Here is a 15447-nt window from a genome sequence, read left to right as displayed (position 1 = left end):
CGATTTTGGTGGAGATTATGCTTCTTATATAGTGTTGACACATCTAGGGTTAAACCCTAATGTGTCATGACTCTTCATTTCCATGACCCATGGGTTTGTAACTCCCATGGAGCATCCATGGAGCATCCTATGGGTGGAACCCAACTTGATGATCCATGGAGCCTTTTAGCCCACTATACAAGATATGGATGATTTACTTAATCAACCCATATATTTAATTAGTTATCTTTTGATCACTTAATTAATTCTAAATTAATTCTTGATCAAACTAATCAAATAATATTATTAATATATTAGAACTTATAATATATTAATAATCTCCAAGCGTTATTTCTCTCATTTAGTTTATCCAATTGCATGGTGCCATGCAACCCAAATGGACCATGCCGGGTCGGGTCAAGTACATACCAGAAATAGTTATGGACTTAGACACCTTATCCAACAGAAAAGCGGTGCTAAAGTGAAGGCGAGTACCCAACTCGTCGTGGAATTTCTACCAAAACCTGGAAGTAAACCGTACGTCCCTGTCTGAAATCACTGACACTGGAACCCAGTGCCGCGCCACCACCTCTCAAATGGGTGCTTTTGCTCAGCCGATCCACAATGACCCATATGGAATGCACTCCCCGCGCGGTCGTGGGAAGTTTGGTGATGAAGTCCACGGTGATATCTTCCCATTTCCACATGGGAATATCCAACGACTACCTCTTGCCGTGTGGCCTCTGATATTTGGCCTTCCTGCAGGTCAAGCACCGCTCCACATACCATGCTACGTCCCACTTCATGCAGGGCTACCAATAGTCAAGATGAAGATCCCTATACATCTTTGTCACCCTGGGATGGATAGAAAACCTGGATTTTTACAAATCCTCCATCAGTGTCTGACACACGCCTCCATGATAAGGTACCCACACCCTATGGTAGAGGGTCAACAACCCTCGGCAATCATAATCGAAGGAGGAAACCTGACCCACAATATGCTCGCTCTTCCGATGTTCCTCCTTCATAGAATCCTATTGGGCCTCTCGGATATGCTCCAATAGTGGAGTCACCACGTTCATTCGGATGCAGATATCTCTAATCGGCGCTGCCTTGAGCCTGAGCGTATCGGGCACCACATTGGCCTTTCCCGGGTGGTAAAGGATCTCACAATCATAATCCTTCACCACATCTAACCACCGACGTTGCCTCATGTTCAGATTCGGCTGGTCCATGAGATACCTCAGGCTCTTGTGGTCCGTGTAAATGGTACAACGAACCCCATAGAGGGAATGACGCCAAATCTTGAGGACAAAAACAACCGCCCCCAGCTCCAAATCGTGTGTCGGGTAGTTCGCATCGTGAGGCTTCAGCTGCCTTGAAGCGTAAGCAATAACATGCCCTCTTTGCATCAATACCGCACCCAAACCCGAGATGGACGCATCGCAGTACACTACAAAATCCTCCATGCCCTCCGGCAGGGCTAAGATTGGCGCCTCGCACAATCTCCATCTCAATTTCTCAAACGCAGCATGTTGTTCAGGCCCCCAGCAAAAGACCACGACTTGCCTTGTCAGCCTGGTCAGAGGTACGGCTATCTTGGAGAAGTCATGGATGAATCTCCGATAATAGCCTGCCAGCCCCAGGAAGCTCCGAATCTTAGATGGAGACCTCGGAACCTCCCACCTCATCACGACCTCCACCTTGGCTGGATCCACTGAAATCCCGTCCTGATTGACAAGGTTCCCGAGAAACTGCACCTCGTGCAACCAAAACTCACACTTGGAGAACTTAGCATAAAAGTTCTCCCTCCTCAAGGTATCCAAAATCTCCTGCAAATTCTCCTCATGCTACTCTCGCGTCTTGGAATAAAACAAGATGTCGTCGATGAAAACTATCACAGACCGATCCAACATCGGTCTGCACACGCAGTTCATGAGATCCATGAACGTGGCAGGAGCATTGGTGAGCCCGAAAGGCATCACCACGAACTCATAGTGACCATAGCGCGTCCGGAATGTTGTCTTCTGCAGATCCACCTCTCTGACCCTCATCTGATGATATCCTGAATGCATATCAATCTTCGAGAACCCAAACGCTCCCTATAGCTATTCAAAAGGTCATCAATCCTCAGGAGTGGGTAACGGCTCTTCACCGTTACGTTATTCAGCTCCCGGTAGTCTATACACATCCGATGCGACCTGTCCTTCTTCTTCACAAATAGAATCGGGGCTCCCCAGGGTGAACTGCTCAGTCTGATGAATACCTTGTCTAACAGCTCCTGCAGTTGCGTAGACAACTTTTGCATCTCAGGAGGAGCCAACCAATACGGTTCCTTGGCTATCGGAGCCGCACCAGGGACGATGTCAATCCTAAACTCCATCTGCCTCTCCGGAGGTATCCCAGGCAACTCTTCGGGGAATACATCTGCAAACTCCTATACCACGGGCACATCATCCACTGTCGCCTTACCCGCCTCCCAGGTATCCGTAACATAGGCAACAAATCCTGCGCAACCCTGCTGGAGGTAGCACCTCGCTCTCACTGTTGAACATAAAGTTGGTCCTTATTGTGGCCTCTCGCCCTGGATCACCAGCTCTCCCCCCTTTGGGGTCCTGATCCGCACCAACTGCTGAGCACAGTTGATCACTGTCCCATTGGGGCTTAGCCAATCCATACCAATAATAACCTTGTTCCCCCGCCAAGGTATGGGAACTGAGTCTACCAGGTAACGTTCCTCGAACAAATGTCAATACACAATCCCGGTAGACCTCTGATGCTCGCACTGACCAGTCGTCCGCAATCTCGACCTCTTGAGGGCAGTCTAGCATGCCCGAAGACTCGGGAAACTTCTTTCTAAGTGTAAGAGAAACAAACGAACGGGTAGCAACCGATTCAAACAACATCTGAACTGGGATACCGTTCACATGGAACGATCCTAAACAGATCATACACATAACATATCACAATCACATCGACATAATCATAAAGAAGTAAGAGAAAAACCATACTTGTCCCCACATCGGGTGCAGTGCGTGCCTCCTCGGCTATCAACTGAAATGCTCGGCTCCGCACCACTGGAGCCTCGACCATGGCCTTTCGGCCATCCGTAACCCGCACTGTTGCTGGGGTCGGCGCTGCTGCTATCAATCTAGGGCAATTGGCCTTCTTGTGGCCCCTCTGATTGCAATGAAAGCAAATCGGTTCTGTCATCTGCACTGTGGGGGTGGGGGTAGTACAATCCCTGCCAAAATGCCTAGCCTTGCCGCACTTATAGCAGCCGGAACCCGACCCAGAGCGACAAGCTCCCGCGTGTGACCGACTGCATTTTCCACAGCGGTCCCGGCCCTACTAGCCCTTCGACCTAGAATCGAATCCCTTGGGTTTCTTCCCCAAAACCCCTGTAACCTGCCCAGTCTCAGCCTTCCTCTTCCTGAGGTGCTCAAAATCGACCTCCCTCTCCTGCACCCTGGCAATCATAGAGTCCAAGGTCGAGCATGCCGAGAAGTTGACATGCTCCCGGATGTCGGCTCTTAACATGTCGTGATAGCGGGTCCTCCTCATATCCTCATCTCCTGCATACTGGGGCACCAAAAGGGCCCTCTCCCGGAACTTGGTGGTGATCTCCGCCATAGTCTCCGTAGTTTGTCTCATGTCCAAAAACTCCTTGGCCAGCTGCTAAAGCTCAACAGCTGGCACGAACTCCGCCCTAAATATGGTCACAAAGTATGACCTGGTTATAGCCTCGACGGTCGGGGCTCCCAATGAGTCACCAACTGACTCCCACCAATCTCTAGCGTTGTCTCTCAGACATCCTGCCGCAAGGCGGACCTTCGACCCTTCCGGGCAGAAGCTCGTCAACTGTGCAGACTCAATGTCTGTAATCCATCTCCTCGCAGCAATGGGGTCCTTCACCTCATGAAAATTCGGCGCACCACTCCCTCTGAAGTCCTTGAAGGACAGTGTGCGCGTACACACCTGACCAGACGCCAAATCACTCCTAAATGCTTGGAGGCGATCCTCCATCAGCTCGATGATCCTCTCCTTGATCGACCCAAAAATGACCTGGGTCGACTCAAGGATGCCTCTTGTAATATCAAACATGATGAACTCGCGTAATCCATCATCAACCTGCTTGGATCCTGTGCCCAAGCCCGATCCCGATCCTAACCCAAATCCTGAGCCTCCTACTCCATGTCGTGTGACCACCATACTGAGAATAAACGCATAAATGTCAGGATCAAAACATACCACGAGAGGTCTCACACATTATCCTAGATTCCTGGTTTCATCTCGGCCCTCCTTGAATCGAGTACAGATCCTCTGCTTTTAGTAGTAAGGGCCCATAATACATTCCACATCTATCCGTACTTTCCTCAAGGATTGCTTCGACTTCACCAAGTCCCTTAACCAATATCCATTTCCAACTATTCTCATCCTAGGCTTCCTTAGGGCACTCTCCGACCTACTCTCCGCCATCAGTTGCATCAGGAGTCCTTACCATCCTCCCATAACTAGCTTGCGGATACTGTTTCATATCCGCTCACTAGTCAGTTGAAGTTAGCCAGGTCCCCTATAGCACAAAGCAAGCAACATTCGTGCATCGAGTAACCATATCAAGCATTACCTGCTAGGCCATCCTAATGCGGACTAGGTAGTCCTAGCATACAGATCATACAATAGGCATATAAGGCATCCATCCTCCTCAGCCCTAATCTAGCATACAGTTCTCGAAAAATATATGAGGCATAAAAGGCATCCTCCTACATTCTTAGCTCTAATCTAGCATGCAGTTCTCAGAGTCATATATCATATAACATAACATAACAAATATGGGTATCTTGGGGAAAACTTACTTGAGCTCGGCTGGTCGCACGCATCACACCCCTTGTTCTTTCTCAAACTCTTTTTTTTAGATTTAGAAAACCGTTTATTTTAAAAAAAAATCCTTTAGCCCCACGGTTTGAGTCTAGAAACCCCCGAGGGTGTGTACGAATCCCTCAAACCAGGGCTCTGATACCAACTTGTAACATCCAAAATTTCAAGGCCAAAAATTTCATTTTAAATAAATTATAACATAAAAACCATCGTTATAAAAATATTCATAATGATATCTCATGTCACAACCAATGTCTCCATAATCCAATACATGTCACCACAAAACCATTTTTTGTCAAAAGTGAAATAAATCAGAGTACATTCCCAGGTAAGTCCATGCGGAAAACATGTGTGTGTGTGAAGTGCTGCTACACCGCCGGCTCCTTCCCCTTAGACGAAGAAGTACCTGAAACCAAAACTGAAATTGTAAGCACAAAGCTTAGTGAGCTCCCCCATCATACCTATAGCACATAACCATCGGTATCTTTCAAACGGTAACCGGGAGCTACCATCCCCTTCGGTATCTTTCAACCGGTAGCCGGGAGCTACCCTCACCTTCGGTATCTTTCAACTGGTAACTAGGAGCTACTCTCCCCTTCGGTATCTGCTAACCGGTATCCGGGAACTAACCTCCCCTTAGGTATCTTTCAACCGGTATTTGGGGACTATTTCACCCCTTATCCCTATCACATATTACAGGTTATAAACATATTGGTTTCATAATAGCATACATAAACATACTAAGTCACATAATAACATATCATAATCATACTACTATACATGCATGGGTTTCATCTACCCCTTCGGTATATTTCAACCGGTAACCAGGGCTAGCGTACCCTACTACTACTGCACACATTCTCAGCACAAATATTGCAACCAAACAATTATCACAAAGATAACCATCCTAACCATAATCACATACTGGTGGGACATCATTGGTGCCTTAGACCCACCCCGACTGGAAGGTATCTCACCTTGTAAGGCTGACTGCTAAAAAGTTGATTGACAGATGTCTGACTGCTGCTCCGGTGATCCTCCATCTTCCAAGGACTGTAAATGATGCACAAGTTTGACTCCTCTGGCCAATCTCTTGGTTCCTCAAGCTTCTCCTTCCTCCTTGCCACCACAAACCACCAAGAATTACCAAAAAGGCCTTAGATCTTCACCAAGAACAGTTAGGGTTTGATGTGAGGGAGTTCTAAGAGCATCAAGGATGAGGGAGGCTGAATAAGACGTTTAAATAGGGTGAAGACCCTTGGATTAGGGTTTTGTCCAACTAGAGTCTACTTGTCGAGTCGTGCCGCGAACTCGATGTGTCCGCCACTTAACCCCTGGGTCCAAGTCGCTACTACTCAAAGAGTTGGGCCACTAACTCGTCGAGTCTTAGTCCAAATCATGAAAAATACTTGAATGAAATACATACCAGGAGCCGGGTGCTACAACTGCATCTTTTCGTGAGGTCGCTGATGCTCAGCCTAGACTTTCCTACAAGTCTATCACCACTCGACATACCAGGCCACATCCCGCTTCATGCAAGGCCACCAATAATCAGGACGAAGATCCTTATACATCTTCGTTGCCCCGAGATGAATGGAGAACCTGGACTTGTGTGCCTCCTCCCTCAGAACCTGACGTAGACCGCCTCAATATGGAACCCAAACCCATTGATGCAGAGTCAACAATCCACGACTATCATAATCAAAGGAAGCCACCTGAACCACGATACGCTCACTCTTTCGGTGACCTTCCTTCATAGCCTCAACCTGAGGCTCACGAATCCACTCCAAAAATAGAGTAACAACGGTCATCCTTAAACATATGTCTCTAAACGGAGCCGCAACCACGTTGCGGCCGAGAGCATCGGCCACCACATTGGCCTTCCCCGGGTGATAAAGGATCTCACAATCATAATACTTCACCACATCCAACCACCAACGCTGCCTCTTACAGATTCAACTGATCTATCAAATACCGCAGGCTCGTGTGATCTGTGTAAACAGTACAATAAATCCTATAAAGGTAATGCCGCCAAATCTTGAGGGCGAAAACTATGGTGCTCAACTCCTTATCATGCATCGAATAATTCGCCTCATGAGGCTTCAATTGCCCCCAATCCTGTGATCGACGCATCACAATAAACAATAAAATCCTTAACACCCTCTGGCAGGGTTTAAATCGGTGCCTCTCATGAACATTGTCTTAAGGTCTCAAAAGTTGACTGCTGCTCAGGCACCCAACAAAATGTAAGCATCTTCTTTGTTAGACGAGTCAATGGAACAACTATCTTGGAGAAATCATTGATGAATCTCTAATAAGAACCCGCCAAACCTAGAAAACTTTGAATCTTAGATGAAGACCTCAGAACCTCCCACTGCATCATGATCTCAACCTTGGCTGGATCGACCGGAATACCATTCCGATTGACAAGTTGCCCCAGAAACTGCACCTCACACAACCAGAACTCACATTAGGAGAACTTTGCGAAAAGTCTCTCGTTCCTCAAAGTCTCCAACAATTCCCTCAAGTGCTCCTCGTGCTACTCCTGAGTATTGGAAAAAACCAAAATATCATCAATGAATACAATCACAAACGGATCCAACATCAATCTGCACATGTGGTTCATGAGATCCATGAACGCAACTACAGTGTGGGTGAGCCCAAAGTGCATCACCACAAACTTGTAATAACCATAACAAGTCCAGAAAGTAGTCTTCTACACATCCTAGTCCCTAACCCACATATGATGATAGCCTGATCGCAAATTGATCTTAGAGAACCAAGATGCTCCCTAAAACTGGTCAAAAGATCGTCAATCCTTGCGAGTGGGTAACAGTTATTCATCGTTACCTTATTCATCTCTCGATAGTCAATGCACATGCGATGAGACCCATCATTCTTCTTCACAAACAAGATTGATGCTCCCCAAAGAGAACTTCTTAATCGAATGAACCCCTTGTCTAACACCTCTTGCAACTGTGTAGACAACTCCTGTATCTCGGGAGGAGCCAACCGATGTGGTGCTTTTGCTATCGGAGCCTCACCTGGAACCAGATCAATCTTGAGCTCAATCTTCCTTTTCAGAAGTACCCAGGAAAATCCTCCGAGAACACAACCGGTGTGGGTCCTTGAAATGTTGGATGAGGGTCAGGGTTTTGATCAGCTGGGGGCAGGTTGTTGACTTCTGGGTCTAAGTCAAAACCATTAGAAAAGCCTTCAGCTTCATCATCATCAAGAGGAATTGGGTGATCATTTTCTGGTTAATCTTCTAGCCATCCTGCATTGTCGTGGTTGGGATAGTATGGGTCTCCGAGAATGTGGAATCCATCCATTAAATCTATGCGAGAAGGGAGGTATAAGAATCTAGCACATAAGTAACTTATAGTAATGTAAAATAATCCTATAGTATTTTAAGTTTAATGTTATGTTCTATTGTTCCCATTGTGGTATTGTTGGTAAGATTTTAGACTTGTTGCAACTACACTTAGGCACATGCTAGTCAACCCTCAGATAATATAGTTGATCAGGCTATATCTTCCCAGTTTTGACAAAATGTCTCTAAGTCTACCTGTGTTGCCCAACAATCGTAATTCTTTTGTACTGTCCTACTGACACTGATTTTAGTATGAATGCAGGCACGTATACTTAAATAAATATTTTATTATTTAAAAGTATAAACTCTTGGTCAGAGTATTTTAATCCCAATGTATTTATAGTTAGTATATCTTTTATGGATTGATATACTCAATTCACTATAAACAATGTTCTGATACCAATCTGTCACACCCCAAAACCATGAATGGCGGAAACATTCTGGGGCGGAGGATGTCATGTACATTATTGCAACAATGTAAAGTAGTAAACAAGCAACAACATCATCCATTTGATTAATATTATAATTTCAAACAAGTGTGTTCTGTCAAGTTATATAGACACCAAAATTTTATATACATCAAAATAAAAGAGGAGTCTTGAACGAGCTCCTTCTTCTCAAAACCGACACCTGTACCTGTCTAGTGGTGACCTAAGAATACAAGTTATTTTGAAAGTGAGTATCAGCTTAATGCTAGTGAGCTCATAAGTATATTAATGTCTGAGTTTGTATGAAAAAGTTTGTAAAATGTTCCGTAAGATGTTTTGTACAATGTTTTGTAAACTGTTTGAACTCTCCTAGAAAACCCTATGTTTCCTACTAACTGTAGCCTTCTACCAAGGCATCTCGTGTTCATGTATATGTCTCATGTTAGAGTGTGTGTTTTCCCAATTCTGACTATCATTAACCAAAAATATAGTTACTACATTACCGTGCCTCGTGTGAATATTCACGAAGTGAATGTAATGGGAAAATATTATTGTACCGTAGTATTTGTAATAAGTGACTACCGTGGTACTAACTACCTTAAAACAAAAGGTGTTCCAAGTAACATGTGATCGACCTGTATCCTGCTACCGACTCTAGTAAAACGGTGATGTAAGACGCCGTAAAAAATGACATTTGGCACCCGTAGACTTGCAAGTTCCACTATAGCGAGCAGCAAGGTGTAGGATAGTCAATCCAGTATAGATCTATACGCAAACTCATACGCTCCCCAATTAAGGAGATTCGGGATACAAGAGCGGTCATGGCAGGAAGTCCCATGACCCGCTCAACGGTTCACATAACTGCATGAATGTATATGTAATGAATGTGCTAACTGAAAGTGTAATCTTTCTCTGTCTAGCCTGTATGTACTGAAATGTTCTGCGTGTGCTAGCTATAATGTACGTTCTTTCTATGTAGCATGTATAGTAATGTACTGTGTGTACTAGTTGTAATGTATGTTCTCTCTATCTAGCATGTATAGTAATGTACTGTGTGTACTAGCAGTAATGTATATTATCTCTTTATCTAGCATGTATAGTAATGTATTGTGTGTACTACTCGAACTGACTCATTGAATGTTTCATTATGCTAGTAATAGTATTTGTATCCTCCTGTGATACCCATATGGTAACGTACTAGTGATGTAACTGGTACGTATGAACATGGAAGTATACCCTTGCTACCCAAGGGTACCGAATAAACTGGAAGGTCCTTTATGACTATATATGTACACATGATATATAACTAATATCTAAATGACCTTCGGACGGGTACCCGATATCCCACCAGACCACATCTCAACGGCGAAAAGGAAATAGGGCGGGCAGGCCTTCCTAAGCCTTTTAAACATTGCTTATATAACTATACATACATAGACATGCAATTGATAATAAGTATAAAAGAGTTTAAGTACAAGTATTTGATAAGTAAAAGAGTTTGTAAAATGGCTTGAAGCAATATAGTTTGATAAACAGTTTGAACAGTAAGAAAAACCTCTGGTTCTGTAGTTATTAATCACATGTGATTGATGTAATAACTATAAGTATTTAACTTGTATTCCCCCCCCCCCATAAAGCATTTAAAAACATTTAAATCATTGATTAAGGGGTATGAACTAACCTGTAGTGAGTGGTTTGAATGAACATACTGTACAGGATGATAGGTGTCAAGTAAAGGCTTGAACACACACGCGGATCCTATTTAACATATATGACACATATATGAATACAATTAGTGTTTAAAACAACTAATTATTGAATTGGGACCACCTTAGGGACTAGTAAACACTTATATTGAAGTGTTACAACGATAAATGATTGCATATAAGGGTTATAAGGCTATACAAGAGAGTGTATGGAAAAAATACACACTATATGTGTGTGTGCGGCCAGGTGTGCGGCTAGAAGGCGTGTGCTGCCAGAACACATGGTGTTCTTGGTGTTGTTGGTGAAAGAGGTTACCTTTCCGGATGATACTTGAGAGGATTTTTGGGTCCTTGCTTTGTGTAAGTGTAAGAAATGCTCAAAATGACCAAGGATAGTATATATAGGAGGGTGAGTGCGGCTGGAGGGGGTGTGCAGTTGGCCTGTGAGCGGCTGGCTAGCCGCACACTCTAGTATGCGGCCCCACACATCTGGTTTGGTGTGTTTGGCCCGATTTTTCGATGCCACACCCTATCTAACCCAATCTCCGACATGTATCTCAATTATACTAAGCTCTAAGCACTCTTTTTAGACCTAAAACTTCATTATAAAATAGCAAAATGAAGCTAACTTTGATAAAAATGAAGAATGTAAGCTAGAAATTTCGGGTTGTCACAATAAACCACTAACTCTTCCCCACTTGAGGTCCGAACCCGAACTAATTGCTGCTCACAGTCGATCACTGCCCTATTAGGGCTCAACCAATCCATACCCACAATAACCTTCTTCCCACATGAAGGAATGGGAACCAAGTCGACCAAATATTGCTCGATGAGTAACTGAAAGGTACAACCCCGATGAACCCTTGCAACCTAAACAGATCTATCATCTGCAATCTCAACATCCAATGGGCAATTGAGATCCCTAGAGATCCAAGAAATCTCTTGCTAAGCGCAAGCGATACAAAGGATTGGGTAGCCCCCAAATCATACAATACCAAAGCAGAAATACCATTCACAAGGAATGATCCTAAAATAAAGCACATAAATATAAGCAACGATTCAATATAAATAAAGAGATACAGAAAAGATACATACTTGTCACCACATATGGTGTCACGCAAGCCTGCGTGGTTCTCAACTGAAAATCCCTGATCTTCAACATAGGTGCATCTACCCGGCCCTGGCGGTCGTCAGTATTCTAAAGAGTTGCAGGAACGGGCGCTGACACCGGTCTTGCTGCATCCAAACTCAGAAAATGGGCCTTCTTGTGGCCCTCTAATTTGAATGAAAGAAACTCAATTTAGATATCGAGGTGATGGTGGTGGTAGCAGTACAATCACTGCTAATATGACCAGTTCGGCTGCACTTCAAGCAGCCAGAACCACCGACCCTACACGCCCCATCGTGTATCCTGTCGCACCTACCATAGCGGCCTCAGCCCTAATGGGCCTTCCCTCTCGAATCAACAACCTTAGGCCTCTTGCATGAACCCCTTGATACCTGAACCACATCCAACTTCCTCTTCCTCTCCATCTCTAGATGAATCTCCCTCTCCCTAACTCGCATAATCATATCCTCCAGTGTCTTGCAACTGGATCGACTCACAAACTGCTGAATGTCATTCCTCAACATCTCATTATACCAAGCCTTCTTCATTTCCTCGTTTGCCACATACTCCGGAACCAAAAGTGCCCTCTCCCAAAACATAGCGGTGATCTCAGCGACCGTCTCAGTAGTCTGGCGGAGGTCTTGAAACTCTCGCGCCAACTACTGCACCTCAATCACCGGTGCGAACTCAGCCCTGAGCCTGGTCAAAAAATCATCCCAGGTCATCAAATCAACAACATCATCACCCACTACATGCCTGACCTCCTCATACCAATCCTGTGCCTTGTCCTTCAGAAGACAGGAGGCAAGTATGACCTTTGCGTCCTCAGGGCAACTGCTAGTGTGGAAGGCGTTAGCAACATCCGCTAACCACCTCCTGCTCGCTATCGGGTCCTTCGCCTCGTGATAATCTGGAGCTCCAAATGCCCGGAACTCCCTTAAGGTCAATGAATGTGCCCTAACCAAGGCCACTATCTCATAGCGAAAGGCACTCAATCGCTCATCCAGAATCTCCAAAATGCCCTCCTTGACCGTACCAAAGATTACAGGAGTCTGCTTAAGAATGCAACGCATAATATTAGACGAGATAAAATCCCTAGTCTGATAATCTAGTTGCCCAACTCTAGAACCTGAGCCTGAGCCCTCACCAACACCAGAACTACCAACAGGTCTGCCTCACAATGTCACCATACTAAAATAGACCATATAAACCATCAAAATACGCATCAAAATATATACATCAAGGGATCACAAACTCCACAAGCTTCTTGGTCTCATTGCAGCTCTCCATGGATTGAGTACGGATCCTCTACTTGCAGTAGTACGGGCCCATACTACCTTCCATATCTATCCGTACTTTCCTCAAGGATTACCTTGACTCTACCAAGTCACTTTATATCCATACAACTTCCCCTCATAGATAAGGCTCTAAGTACTAGATCTCATCGTAGATTTTCCTAGGCCAACTCACACCACTCTCCGCCATCAACTGCAGAAGGAACTCCTGCTAACTTCCTCTAACTAGCTCACAGATACAATTACATATTACTAAAACCAAATAATCTTCGAATGAGAGGTCTTACACTACAACGGTTGGACTCAAACAAGAGTTGCGCAATAGAGTTAAAACCTAACCTTCTAAAATTATTTAGTTCCCATAATATGTAACTTACCATATTCGCTTACTAGTTAGCTGAAGCTAGTTAGAACTCCTAGAAAACACAAAGCAAGCAACATTCGGGTATCAAGTAATCAGAACCAATCATACCCTAATCAGGCCATCATATCACTGACTAATCAGTACTAGTATACAAGTCTACCAGCTCATACAATAGGCATACAAAGACATCCCTCCTAGTATTCTAGCATGCAAAAACTGAGAAGATCCTTAGCCCTAACTAGCATGCAATTCACAGATTCACAGATCAAATCATATAAGATAACATGTATGGGTATCTTGGGAAAACTTACTTGAGCTTGACTGATTGCATGCATTACACCCTTTCTTGACTTAGAAAACCCTTTTCTTAAAAGTCATTTTTTTTTTGAAAAACTTAACCAAATCCTCAGTTTGAGTTCAGACTTACCCAAGAGTATGTACGAATCCCTCAAACTAAGGATCTGATACCAACTTCAAACGTCCCAAAAATAAGACCCAAAAAATTCATTTTTAATTTAACAAAATTAGTATCCCAAAACATCATCAATACAATCCAGATAAAACAAGTGTATCGATCATCATATCAAATCAGAGTAAATCAAAAAACTCAAAACAAGGTGGTGTGTGCTCAGCAATCATCCCGAGCCCTTCCCTTTGGAACTGGAAGTACTTGAAATATAAACTAAAAACCTTAAGCACAAATCTTAGTGAGTTCCCTAAGATACCACATACCATAAATATATAACATATAACGGGCCCCTCCCAATGAGTATAATGGGCCCTCCCCTAACTCGCATAATGGGCCCTACCCACTAAGTATAACGGGCCCTGCCCAAACTCGCACAACGGGCCCCTCCCAATGAGTATAGAAGGCTCCGCCTTAACTCATATAATGGGCCCTGCCCACATACAAGTCATATAAACATAACAGATAATCGCATACAGAGTAACCATCAGGCCTCGCCCAGTGTCCTATCCAGCTATCTGTTTAGAATGTGAGGTGAGTGTCCTCACCGTATCCATGGGTTGAAGGCACTAATGCTGAACCATTATTTTATTATGTAGAATGTTAGCTATTGTGACAACCTGATATTTCAACTACATGTAAACGACCTAAAAAGGTCGAGTATTGTAACCACGTTAGTTGTAATAAAATTAGCTTCGAAAATAAAATATCCAAAAATCACTAATTAAATTACCAATTATGTTAGATGTCGTTAAACCGTGATCGTACATAAAAAGAACGCCCAAATCCGACTTCGTATAAGAAAGTTAGGAATTTTTCAAGTTCGGCACAATGGCACACGGCTAAAAACTCGAATCAGAGATCAAGCGACTTTTGACCGGAATGACCTAAATGAGAATCGAAGGTCTCAACAATGGTATTTCAGTGGTAAAAAGTCTGGCATAAACCGACGTCAGATAAAGAAGTTATGAATTTCTAAAGAAATTTTCTTACCGCGACCTTTTAAAAATAAATAATAAAATAATTTCGGAATTTGCTAACGGAATCTAAACGAAAGTTGTAGAGTATGGTCTCACCTTCACGTAGATATAAAGAACGTCGAAAACGGAGTTCGTATGAAGAAGATATGAATTTTTGAAGTTTGCTAAATAATTAATATATAAATTTAATTCAAAAATCGGTATTATCCGAAGGGTGAGTCACCGGGTCCATCCGAATTACGCGCTGCGTATGGGCGTACGCCCCGCGTACTCGAGGCCTTGGCCTTGGTTCGTCCACGTCTCCCCTATGCGATCCTACCCGTCCCGTCCCATCCAAAGTCGAGGCAGTCGAGGACTCGGTCACGCATGACGCACGAGTACGCCCCGCGTACTGAGGCCTCTCAGCCCCCTATAAAAGGGATGCGAGGGTTCCTGGAAAAACACACAATTTCTCTCATTTCTCTTACATTCTTGCCTTGTTTTCCATGCCCGTGCTACCCCGAATCCCCGATCACTTTGCTCAAGCCCCGAAGGTCGTTTGTGCCCCCGAGATTCCCGAGAATCTTGAGGAAATCCACTTTCTCAAGCTGAAATTCTGTCCGGTTTTCATCCCACAACCTTCGATCTTACAAGTGAGTTCATACCCCTATAATTCACACTTTTAAATGTTTTATGAGTACTTTTACATGCTTTCAAGGTGGGGAATACAAGTAAAACACTCAATTATTATCGTGTGTTATATAAACTTTCACTTTATGCGTTTTATCAAAGGAATCATATGTGATTTGAAACTATCAAAGGGAAACTTTCATATGCAAATTATACCACGACAACATTTTATCTTTTGAAATGAGGAACGATTTATGTATT

This window comes from Lactuca saligna, chromosome 5 (assembly GCF_052625555.1).
Source record: "Lactuca saligna cultivar CGN05327 chromosome 5, ASM5262555v1, whole genome shotgun sequence".
Lineage (NCBI taxonomy): Eukaryota > Viridiplantae > Streptophyta > Magnoliopsida > Asterales > Asteraceae > Lactuca > Lactuca saligna.
The sequence above is the reverse complement of the archived record's forward strand: the minus strand, read 5'-3'. Positions refer to the sequence as shown.